The 12,572-nt window shown below is 43.6% G+C and overlaps 1 protein-coding gene across 4 annotated transcripts in view; it reads left to right on the plus strand.

The window, feature by feature from the left end:
* FRYL (FRY like transcription coactivator) overlaps positions 1-12,572 on the plus strand; it is a 541,692-nt gene that overhangs the window by 153,077 nt on the left and 376,043 nt on the right. For 2 of the 4 annotated variants that reach the window (XM_063920961.1, XM_063920960.1), the window contains one exon: positions 11,174-11,301. The exons of the other annotated variants lie outside the window; for them this stretch is intronic. The gene's annotated coding sequence lies outside the window, so the exon portion shown is untranslated. The remainder of the gene's footprint in view (positions 1-11,173; positions 11,302-12,572) is intronic. 4 annotated transcript variants of the gene reach the window in all.

A 12,572-nucleotide genomic window follows, 5' to 3' on the forward strand; every position in this document is an offset into this window, starting at 1 on the left:
CTGCACCAGACAGCCAGTTCCCTGGAACCAAAATCCTCCCCCGCTTCCTCTAAAGTCCACCGCATGACGCTGGGGCTCCACAGACGGAGCCAGGTGCGGTGGGGGCGCGTCTCCGGAGCTTCAGCGACCAGTGGGTTCGCTCACAGGTAGATCCCTGAGTTCTGCAAGTGGTATCTCAGGGATACAAGCTGGAGTTGGAGGCCACTCCCCCTCGCCGTTACCTCAAATCTGCCTTGCCGGCTGCTCCCAAAGAAAGGGAGGTAGTACTGGACGCTATTCACAAGCTGTACTTCCAGCAGGTGATAATCAAGGTACCCCCCCCCCCCCCCCCCTTTAACAGGGGCGGGGTTACTATTCCACAATGTTGTGGTACCGAAACCAGATGGTTCGGTGAGACCCATCCTAAATTTAAAATTCTTGAACACTTCTATAAGGAAGTTCAAGTTCAAGATGGAATCGCTCAGGGAGGTTATACAAGCCTGGAAGAGGGTGTCCCCATGTACCCACCTCACCAGGAGTACCTCAGGTTTGTGGTACAGGACTGTCATTACCAATGCCAGACGTTGCCGTTTGGTCTGTCCACGACACCGAGGGTATTTACCAAGGTAATGGCCAAAATGATGATACTCCTTAGAAAGAAGGGAGTTATAATTATCCCGTACTTGGACGATCTCCTGATAAAGGCGAGGTCCAAGGAGCAGTTGTTAGTCAGCGTAGCACTATCTCAGGAAGTGCTGCATCAGTACGGCTGGATCCTGAATATCCCAAAGTCGCGGCTGATTCCCGCGACGCGTCTGCTGTTCCTGGGTATGATTCTGGACAACAGAAGAAAGTTTTGCTCCCGGAGGAGAAGGCCCAGGAATTATCATCTCTGGTCAGGGACCTCCTGCAACCAAAACAGGTGTCGGTGCATCACTGCACGCGAATCCTGGGAAAGATGGTAGCTCTTACGAAGCGTTTCCCTTTGGCAGGTTCCTTGCGAGGATCTTCCAGTGGGATCTATTGGACAAGTGGTCCGAATCGCATCTTCAGATGCATCGGTGGATCACCCTGTCACCAAGGGCCAGGGTGTCTCTGCTGTGGTGGCTGCAGAGTGCTCATCTTCGTGAAGGCCGCAGATTCGGCATACAGGACTGGGTCTTGGTGACCACGAATGCAAACCTCCGAGGGTGGGGGGCAGTCACTCAGGGAAGAAAACGTCCAATGACAAAAACGTCCTTGCACATAAATATTCTGGAACTACGGGTCATTTACAATGCCCTTAGTAAAACAGAATCCCTGCTTCAAAAACAACCGGTGCTGATTCAGTCAGACAACATCACGGCTGTCGCCCATGTAAATCGACAGGGCGGCACTAGAAGCAGGATGGCAATGGCAAAAGCCACAAGGATTCTTCGATGGGCGTAGAATCACGTGATAACACTGTCAGCAGTGTTCATTCCGGCAGTGGAAAACTGGGAGCAGACTTCCTCAGCAGACACAACCTCCACCCGGGAGAGTGGGGACTTCATCCAGAAGTCTTCAAGCTGGTTGTACACCGGTGGGAACGACCACAGGTGGACATGATGGCGTCCCGCCTCAATAAAATGCTAAAAAGATATTGCGCCAGGTCAAGGGACCCTCAGGCGATAGCTGTGGACGCTCTAGTGACACCGTGGGTGTACCAGTCGGTTTATGTGTTCCCTCCTCTTCCTCTCATACCCAAGGTACTGAGGAGAATAAGAAGGAGAAGAGTAAGAACTATAATCATTGTTCCGGATTGGCCAAGAAGAGCTTGGTACCCAGAACTTCAAGAAATGATCTCAGAGGACCCATGGCCTCTGCCGCTCAGTCAGGACCTGCGGCAGCAGGGGCCCTGTCTGTTCCAAGACTTACCGAGACTGCGTTTGACGGCATGGCGGTTGAACGCCGGATCCTGAAGGAAAAGGGCATTCCGGAGGAAGTCATCCCTACGCTGATTAAAGCTAGGAAGGATGTGACCGCAATACATTATCACCGCATATGGCGAAAATATGTTGCGTGGTGTGAGGCCAGGAAGACCCCAACGGAGGAATTTCAGCTGGGTCGTTTTCTGCACTTCCTACAGTCAGGGGTGACTATGGGCCTCAAATTGGGTCCCATTAAGGTCCAGATTTCGGCTCTGTCGATTTTCTTCCAAAAAGAACTGGCTTCACTGCCTGAAGTTCAGACTTTTGTTAAGGGAGTGCTGCATATTCAGCACCCTTTTGTGCCTCCAGTGGCACCTTGGGATCTCAACGTGGTGTTGTATTTCCTAAAGTAGCATTGGTTTGAGCCACTTAAAACCGTGGAGCTAAAATATCTAACGTGGAAAGTGGTCATGCTGTTGGCCTTGGATTCGGCCAGGCGTGTGTCAGAATTGGCGGCTTTGTCTTGTAAAAGCCCTTATCTGATTTTCCATATGGATAGGGCGGAATTGAGGACTCGTCCCCAATTTCTGCCTAAGGTGGTATCAGCGTTTCATTTGAACCAACCTATTGTGGTGCCTGCGGCTACTAGGGACTTGGAGGATTCCAAGTTGCTGGACGTAGTCCGGGCCCTGAAAATCTATGTTTCCAGGACGGCTAGAGTCAGGAAGACTGACTCGCTATTTATCCTGTATGCACCCAACAAGCTGGGTGCTCCTGCTTCAAAGCAGACTATTGCTCGCTGGATCTGTAGCACGATTCAACTTGCACATTCTGCGGCTGGACTGCCGCATCCTAAATCTGTAAAAGCCCATTCCACGAGGAAAGTGGGCTCTTCTTGGGCGGCTGCCCAAGGGGTCTCGGCTTTACAACTTTGCCGAGCTGCTACTTGGTCGGGTTCAAACACATTTGCAAAATTCTACAAGTTTGATACCCTGGCTGAGGAGGACCTTGAGTTTGCTCATTCGGTGCTGCAGAGTCATCCGCACTCTCCCGCCCGTTTGGGAGCTTTGGTATAATCCCCATGGTCCTTACGGAGTTCCCAGCATCCACTAGGACGTCAGAGAAAATAAGAATTTACTCACCGGTAATTCTATTTCTCGTAGTTCGTAGTGGATGCTGGGCGCCCATCCCAAGTGCGGATTGTCTGCAATACCTGTATATAGTTATTGCTTAACTAAAGGGTTATTGTTTGGAGCCATCTGTTGAGAGGCTCAGTTGTTATTCATACTGTTAACTGGGTATAGTATCACAAGTTGTACGGTGTGATTGGTGTGGCTGGTATGAGTCTTACCCGGGATTCCAAATCCTTTCCTTATTGTGTCAGCTCTTCCGGGCACAGTTTCCTAACTGAGGTCTGGAGGAGGGGCATAGAGGGAGGAGCCAGTGCACACCAGGTAGTCCTAATTCTTTCTTAGATGTGCCCAGTCTCCTTCGGAGCCCGCTATTCCCCATGGTCCTTACGGAGTTCCCAGCATCCACTACGGACTACGAGAAATAGAATTACCGGTGAGTAAATTCTTATTATATACTGCGCACAAAAACTTAAATGCACCACAGGTATGGCTGGATAGTATACTTGACGACACAGAGGTAGGTAGAGCAGTGGCCTACTGTACCGTACTGCTATATATTATATACTGGTGGTCAGCAAAATTATGCACTGTCCTACTACTATATATATACTGCGCACAAAAACTTAAATGCACCACAGGTATGGATGGATAGTATACTTGACGACACAGAGATAGGTAGAGCAGTGGACTACTGTACCGTACTGACATAATTCTGGTGGTCACTGGTCAGAAAAATTCTGCACTGTCCTCCTACTATATACTACAATGCAGCACAGATATGGAGCGTTTTTCAGGCAGAGAACGTATAATACTGGTGGTCACTGGCCAACAAAACTCTGCACTGTCCTCCTACTATATAATACTGGTGGTCCCCAGTCCCCACAATAAAGCACACTGAGCACAGATATTTGCAGCACACTGAGCACAGATATGGAGCGTTTTTCAGGCAGAGAACGTAGATATTTGCAGCACACTGAGCACAGATATTTGCAGCACACTGAACACAGAAACTGAGAGAACGCCAGCCACGTCCTCTCATTATCATCTCTAATGCACAAGTGAAAAATGGCGGCGACACGCGGCTCCTTATATAGAATACGAATCTCGCGAGAATACGACAGCGGGATGATGACGATCGGGCGCGCTCGGGTTAACTGAGCAAGGCGGGAGGATCCGAGTCTGCCTCGGAACCGTGTAAAATGGGTGAAGTTCGGGGGGGTTCGGATTCCGAGGAACCGAACCCGCTCATCACTACTTTCTAGTCAAAATTGACTTGCCTGCACATATGGTGGCCAATCCCGGGATCGGGATCGGCGGGATCCCGGGATTTAGGCCCAAAAATGGCCGGGATTCATTCCCGGGATTGGAAGCTTCAATCCCGGGGATTTGAGGGATCAGCGTTGAGCGTCCACGGGACGCTCAAACGCTGCCCAGCTTCCTGCTTCCGGGTCCCCAGCGCAGCGCGAGAGGTCATGCTGCGCTGTCAGCTGCTGCTGGGAGACGCCAGCAGCGTTCACACGGTGTTCCCCTCTCGCCCGCCCCCGGTATATGGTGAGTTATATGGGCGGGGCGGGGTGGGGCGAGGGGGCAGCCACCTAGGTAAAAGACAATCCCGGGAATCCCGGGATTGCCCATTTTTCAATCCCGATACCCGGGATTGAAAAAATGGCCCGGGATTGGCTTCCCTACCTGCACAGTCTATTTTTTCTTGAGATACCAACCTCGCAGGAGTGTGCATCGGCATCGCAAGCTGCATACACACGGTGTTTTCTACCAATATGGATTATATAGTCCGTATCTTGAAATAGCACATATTTTATTATTGTTAATTATAAAGATTTTTGCTATTCAGCAAAAGAAAAATATTGTATATGCTTGTGGACAGTGAGAGCTCTGAACCTTTTCATTGTGTGTCTGCCACAATGTTTAGGTAGGAGGTACCTGTCACAGTGACAGCCACATGAATAGCAGGACCCAATGTTTCTCAGCAGAACATTGTCCGGAGCATCACACTGCCTCCACCAGCTTTCCTTCTTCCCATAGTGCACCCTGGTGCCATCTCTTCCCCAGGTAAATGACGCATACGCACCCAGCCATCCACATGATATCTAGGAAAAAAACATGATTAATTAGACCTGGCCAACTTCTTCCGTTGCTCCAGGGTCCATTTCTGACCTGTCTGTGGCTGCGCAGCCCCATATGCAGCAAGCTGCAATGCACTGTGTGTTCTGGCACCTGTCTATCATGGCCAACATCAACTTTTCCAGCAATAGTAGTGTCTTGGTTTCTATATGTGCATATTGGGTTTCCTCCTCTGTGCTTGCTACTGAAAAAAATCCATAAATAAAATAGGTTGCATAGAAAATAAAATTTTATCTTCACCCAGAAATTAGTGCTGTCATACAAGCTGCATTTGAGGCTCAGATTACAATTCACCAGGGCTTTCTATGAGATGCACCTCTGCACATGACCTGCAGGTGGAGTAGTTTCACATCATGTCCAACTTACCGTAAATCATTCTGAAAACCTTCTCAGCTTATTATGGCTGTACATTGTGTGACTCCCAACCTAAACATAACACACATCGTATTTAGCAGTTAAATAATGGTTGTGGTATAATAATGTATGGGGTGTGTGTGTGTGTGTATGTATGTGTGTGTATGTATATATATATATATATATATATATATATATATATATATATATATATATATATAAAGAAAGAATAGGGGTATCAGCAACCAGTGGTGTTTTTTTTTATGACTATGTATTGAAGAAAGCCATTAATATATCTGAAAATAAAGGGGGAGGGGGCCTACAAGCCTTCTAGTAAAAAAAGTGTGTACATAAAATTTATTGAAAAACAATCTAATAATACATATAAAACAGCCATTAAAAATTGCACAGAATATATGGCAAGTATAAAAAAAAAAGCATATATAACAAATTATGAGATCTAAAAAAAAAATAAGGTTTATGAAACAGATTTGCTTATCTTTAGAATAGGAAGCCAATGAGTTATTACTCCCAGTGTGTTTCGTCTGTCAGACTTAATCAAGGGAGCACTTTATCTAGGCCAGAGGTACTCAAACTCGGTCCTCAGGACCCCACACGGTGCATGTTTTGTAGGTCTCCTCACAGAATCGCAAGTGAAATAATTAGCTCCACCTGTGGACCTTTTAAAATGTGTCAGTGAGTAATTAATACACCTGTGCACCTGCTGGGTTACCTGCAAAACATGCTCTGTGTGGGGTCCTGAGGACCGAGTTTGAGAACCCCTGATCTAGGCTAAACAAACATACCCCTTTCACATCGCACAAATAACCTGGTATCGACACGCTATATTGCCTGGTCAACGTGGGTCACTGTGGGATGTGAAAGGGGCCATGGAGAATTCCCGGGTCGCCTGACCCGGAAATTGAACCCGGGTTTTAAAAAGGGTTATTCTCGGGTTGAATACCGGGTCAGTGGCAGTGTAAACGCGTTCGGACCCGTTCACTACATAGGGAGAGGTGGCGCGGAGATGAGATTATCTCCCAGCGCCGCCTCTGCCCCCACTGCTGGCTCCACCCCCCACCGCTATGGCAACTGACCCGGCAGTAAGCCTTCCGTAGCCTGTTGTTAGGGTCCAATGCCGGATCCCACCCGGGAAGGACCCGTTTCCAAGATGTGAAAGTGGTATTAGGGGCTAGCTGACACCCTATATCAGTAAAGAAGTGTTTATATATAGTCAGTCACTCTTTTATACTTTTTTTTTATCACATTCACTTGTGTGCTATACTATATATATATATATATATATATATATATATATATATATATATATATATATATATATATATATATATATATATATATAATGTATATAGAGAAAGAGATATATCTTTGCAGTGCGCTCTTATTTGATGGATAATCCAATTTGTTTTTTGGATATGGACCAAGGATGGCCTTGTCAGTACCTTATACACATATACACCCAAATGTTAAAAACACATATATTTATTAAAATATAAATGACCTATTCAAAGATACGTTCCTGTAATCATTTTATACAAGAAAGTGTTGATCACTAAGAAACCATATATTTGTTCAACTTTTGTTCATACAGTAAAAATGTTATTAAAATATTTTTGTTTCACCCAACGCATTTAGTCTATGATGACTTCTTCAGGGGTGTTTAGTTCTTAGGCAAAAATAGTTTTCTTGTTATGATGCCAGGACTGTTTGGAATGATTTTCCGACTTAAATGGTGACTTAATGAATGAAACCATACGTAAAGGCAAATTATTTTACTGTTTAGAGTAGTCTTAATTAATTTCCACAGCTTAATGGCAATTTTAGCTGGATTCTATAGCTTAATGGCTGTGTAGTTTCCACAGCCTAATGGCAATTTTAGCTGGATTCCCTATTTGGGAGATTGTAAAGGTTTAGATTAGAATCAAATAACTTCTAGCTGTTGTCAATTTTTTTGTCTTTTCCAGCAGCAATCCTACACGTCTGTGTGCTCTGTAATCCAACCTCCGGTGCCCTGACTGAGAAAAAGCATATAATCCAACAGATAGACCGGCACTCAGGAGACTTGTTTTCAGCAAAAAGAAGTGTATTATCTCACAGTCAAAGTTTCAGGACCATATGACAAACATACAAGACTGTATGTGTGCTATATGGTCCTGACGACAGGGCTAATACCCCTGAAACGTTTTGGGGCTTTTGGGGTCACAACATTTGTTTTCCTACCTCCATTTCTCTGTTATTTCAGGTCATTGATTTATGGCTATTTCAGTCTGTTATTATAGTTCATTAAAGTTTACATTCAAATCCATATAGTGAAAGGTCCAGAACAGGCTCCCTGGGTCAAAGTTCTTTCCGGTGCATTCCACCGTGAGGTCTGACTGGGACACCAAGCCCCCTAAATCCTGTCCAGGATCCCCCTGGTCCGCCTTGCCTTTGTTTCATCCCAGTCGGTGTATGGGGTGTCCAAATGCATAACTGGTCAGACAAACAGACCAATGAATATTAAAAGATTTGCTACATGGCTTTGGGAGAAAGTGGCACTGTGGAGTATTGCTGTACATAGCAAGGTGACAGTGGGTGACTGTCTATATAATGTGTGTGTTCATGTATATATTTGTGCGTGTGCATACTATAACACACATCCAATGCACTTAAGCCATCTCCAGCCAGCTGCTGTTTTCTTCCTGTAGACTTTCCGTCCTTTGATGATGAGTTGTATATTTCAAGACAAATCTTCCTTATTAAAGGAATGAGTACAGTAGTGATACAGCTATGCAGTGACACTGCAGCACAAGTCCCTTCTGAGGCCTCTACTCCACTAGTAATGATTGCGGCATCTAGTGCTATCACAGCTGAAGTTTGTTATAGAAAACATATATGGGTTTATGTACTCTGTACTGTCCATTATATGAGCATTAGATGTCATAGATGAGTTCTGTAACTATATCCGAGCATAACTGAGACAAATCTGCTGCTTATAGGTGGGTTATGACTTCTACTAACCATAATTTTGCAAAGAAACCCATTGTTATTGCTGCACACATTGGAGGCACCTGTCTCCGGTGTCTGCGGCAGGGGAATACTGGCCACTCTCAAATCAGGACTGACCTCCCCATCGTGGGCCGGTGAGACTGCCTGTTGGTATTTGTTTTGTTTTTCTACGCGCTAATATGCTGTAACTTGCAGCATCTGACGTGTACTAGGCTGATTGGTCCCGGTATGTTAGACTTAATAGATGAAGATTGTAGATTGAAAGCTCGAGCATGACCATCACCCATGTGTATAGTGTACATATTTCTGTAATTTGAGCACTGTTATTAAGTATATGTGCGGGTTATGTTCTCGTCTGTACTGTTCTGTATTTGTGCAGTGTGTGTGTGTGTGTGTGTGTGTGTCACAGCCAAACCCTTGTGTCTCTGTGTAAATAAGAGGATGACAATAATATTATTTTTCAAAAACTAGCACTTATTTTCCTGCACGTATTGATGTAGGCAGTTGTAGCGCACTCAGTGATTCTGCTGTAGGTGTTGTGGTGACAGCTGTAATGGTCGTCTCATATCTTACTCAAAGTGATATAAGCATTTGCATTTATTCAGCATTGTGTATATACTATGATACAGAGGTACTGCTGCTGTTGTGATTTTGTAAGATCCACCAGTGAGGTAGAAACTCCAAACATTGTGCTTCACCACAAACCCTGCATTCTACGTCCGCTGCCTTTGTGTGTGTGTGTGTGTGTGTGTGTGTGTAAATATATATATATATATATATATATATATATAATATTTTTGCCTGCACATCTCCATCCACACTAGTGCTATTCGTACAAATGTCTGTATAGCAATCGATATCTGTATAGCAATCGATGATAAAATAGGGTTTGAAAATAGGAGACCAGTCTAATCCTAAAATGATAACACACTGTGAACACATAAACAGCACTAAGAAGCAAAATGTATAAATGATGTATGTGAGCAAATTCACCAATGGCATGTTTGCGGCACACTCACTGGAAAAAAAACATTCCAGTCACAAAAATTACCCAACCTTCTTCCTTTTTTTTTCTCTTGCTTTCTGTTTAATTTCAAAAGAGGAAATTGTTATAAATCCTGTAATTAAAAAAATCCAAAACTAAACTGACAAACAGGTGGCAACGAGGTCACTGCCCACGGATGGAAATATGAGAATAAAAATGCGGTCACCCAAACTACAGATAGGAGTCCTTTACTTATCAGACTCTTGTTTAGAGGGGAAGGAAGGGGCAGAAATGTTATGAATTGCATCCTCTACATTTTTATTCTTAATGCTGTTTATTTGTTTACAGTGTGTTATGATTTTTGGATTAAACTATTCTCACAATTTCAAACCCTGTTTGTGCTGATTCCTGTTAGGTTTTTTTTCTTGTTTAGTTCTGTATTTTGCCAGCCATTTACTATCATCTACCAGGATCAGACAGATGTCTCCCCCTCTCTGTTGCTGGTGCTGGCTTTGTAGCCTTTCAGTGCCATCCCAATCGCCGACTGCTCCTGGTCTTTGTGGCTTCTGCCTTCACTCGGGAGAGCAGAAGTTCTCATCTTGAGTTTCATCCTGGACTGCGTACTCACTTGTTACAGCCGTGTTACCTCTGGATGGATTATGTGATTACCAGACTATCTGGAATAATCCTTGAAGGGTGGTAACCATACCTTTTGTAGTGTATTGTGAAGGTCAGAGGCACGGATGGAGGTGGTGGCTGTAAAAGTAGGGCACACGTAGAGTAATAGGTACTATTTGGAAAGACCACTGTAACAGTGATGGTGTAATTCCATAAAATAAAGTTCTGAGTGACTTTATAAATAAATCACCAAACCACACTATGAAGGATTTCAGATACAGATATGGAAGTTACTCCACTGTTTGTGAACTGGGTACCCGTAATTGCTGGCTTTCCAGCATTGATTCAACCAGAGAGTATGTGGTCAAAATCCTGGCAGTCCGTATCCCAACAGCAGAATTCTGATGGATAGAATCCAGACAGATCCTGATGGTATTGGGATTAGGGTTAGGATGCGGGGGAGGTTAGGATAAGGCTGGGGGGGGAGGGGGGGTAGGTTAGGGTTAGGCTGTGGAAGGGGGAGGTTAGGGTTAGGCTGCGGGGGTGGGGGAGGTTAGGATTAGGCTGGGAGGGTTAGGGTGGGAGGTTAGGGTTAGGCTGTGAAACGGGGAGGTTAGGGATAGGCTGCGGGGAGGGGTGTGTTAGGGGTAGACTTAAAATACTTACCAAGATTCCACTGTCTGTCTCCTGCCAGGATTTCGTACCCAACCCAGCCAGAGATCCAACTCACACAAGGCCTGTTTCTGTCTGGTTAAGTGTCATCTTTGCATAACATGAATTTTGCATACATCAAATAACTAATAATGAAACCAAGCCTTTGTGTTGTTTTCAGACAGTGTAAAAGCAGGCAAATATTTATTTATTTATTCTCAATTCTCCATTGTATTGATTAGGATTAGAAAAGTATCAGAAACTAGAACTGCACATTAAGGGCAGGAGAGCAGAAATCTCTGGTGTACAGTATAAGCCTCTATCCTTTTCTGTCTGCATTGAGTGTCACAGCATCAGCAGGTTTAAATCCGGCCCATGTCCCCACTAATTGATGTATGTGTTCCCCTTTCTAGCTGCTGCAGCTCACTGAGTTCTGATGGTTCCACGCCTGCCGGTCTACACCTCTCATCTGCTCCGGCTTCCCGATATTAAGATAGATGCACTGAATTTCAGCAGATCACCCAGACCCAACTGCAATCATGTAAGCAGATTGCGGTTACTGTTTCTATTACTCTCTGCAATCCTTGCTACCGAGCTGTAATTGAACTTTTTCTGGAATCTTGGTTTATTGTCCAACTGTTACAAGCTGCATTTATGTTTTCAGCACATTAATTACTGTACTTACCCGTCCATGCATGTAGTAAAGTTATAGATTAACAAAAAGACATTAGAGCACAAGCCTAGCAGATTGGTTTGCTGGCACATCTTGTCCTTTATGTAAAACAGCTTATGTCTTGTCTGATTCAATGTCTGTCCTACGAATTAGCATGAAACGGCCATCTCTAGCCTGTAACGCCACTAATACAAAGTGTTTGTGGGAGTCTAGTGCTGTTATTAACTTCAAATTAGCCAATCTTCACACAATCTCTCCTGATTAAAGAGAAGAAAAAATCAAATCTGACGGGATCTGCATACTAATATTGTTTTAATTGCATTGTGATAATAGAGAAGATTTTGCTTTGATACTTCTGCGTTATGAGAATTTAGATCAACAGAGACTAAATAGCTCATTTGACTTGATAAGTGGAATGTTGCTAATGGCAACAGACCCTGCATGTTTCTTTAGTTTCAAAATAGGACTTGAAATAAAAATGAGTAACTTCTGCCATCTTCTGTATTAACATGTCCTGTTTCTGCAGGATTCCTCATAGTGTTCAGCTGTCAGACACATCTATGCTTGCCAGTATATTCCCCGCAAGACGTTTTGTGTTTTTTATTCATCACATTAAGTTGTGTGTTTATATGAAGCAGAAAATGTTAAATTATTATTGTTACTGTATTATTTCAAATGTAATTGGTTTATCTTGCCAAATAGAAAATAATTGTACTATAAAAAGGACATTATGCTGAGATATTACTCAGTTTGTCAGTAATGTACTTTTTTTTTTTTTTTTACCCACTGAGCGCATTACATTGTGTGTGTGTGTGTGTGTATATATATATATATATATATATATATATATATAATAAAAATAAAAGTTACAATTGTTACAGTAAGGTCAATGTTACACTGGGATGGGTTTAAAAGAAAATCATGCATTTAGGTATATGCGGCTTTCTTTTTAAAGAATAGAAGTTTATGGAGACACACCCTAGCTGTACTTAATTAACACTTTCAAGCATTCAAACCACCACTAGAAAAGCTTGATGGCTACACAAAAAAAAAAAAAGAGAATATATATATAATATATATTTATTTATTGTTAATGACGAATAAAAAAAACAAAGACACTTAGATTTTTATAGTACAAT

Source organism: Pseudophryne corroboree, chromosome 1, assembly GCF_028390025.1.
Source record: "Pseudophryne corroboree isolate aPseCor3 chromosome 1, aPseCor3.hap2, whole genome shotgun sequence".
NCBI lineage: Eukaryota > Metazoa > Chordata > Amphibia > Anura > Myobatrachidae > Pseudophryne > Pseudophryne corroboree.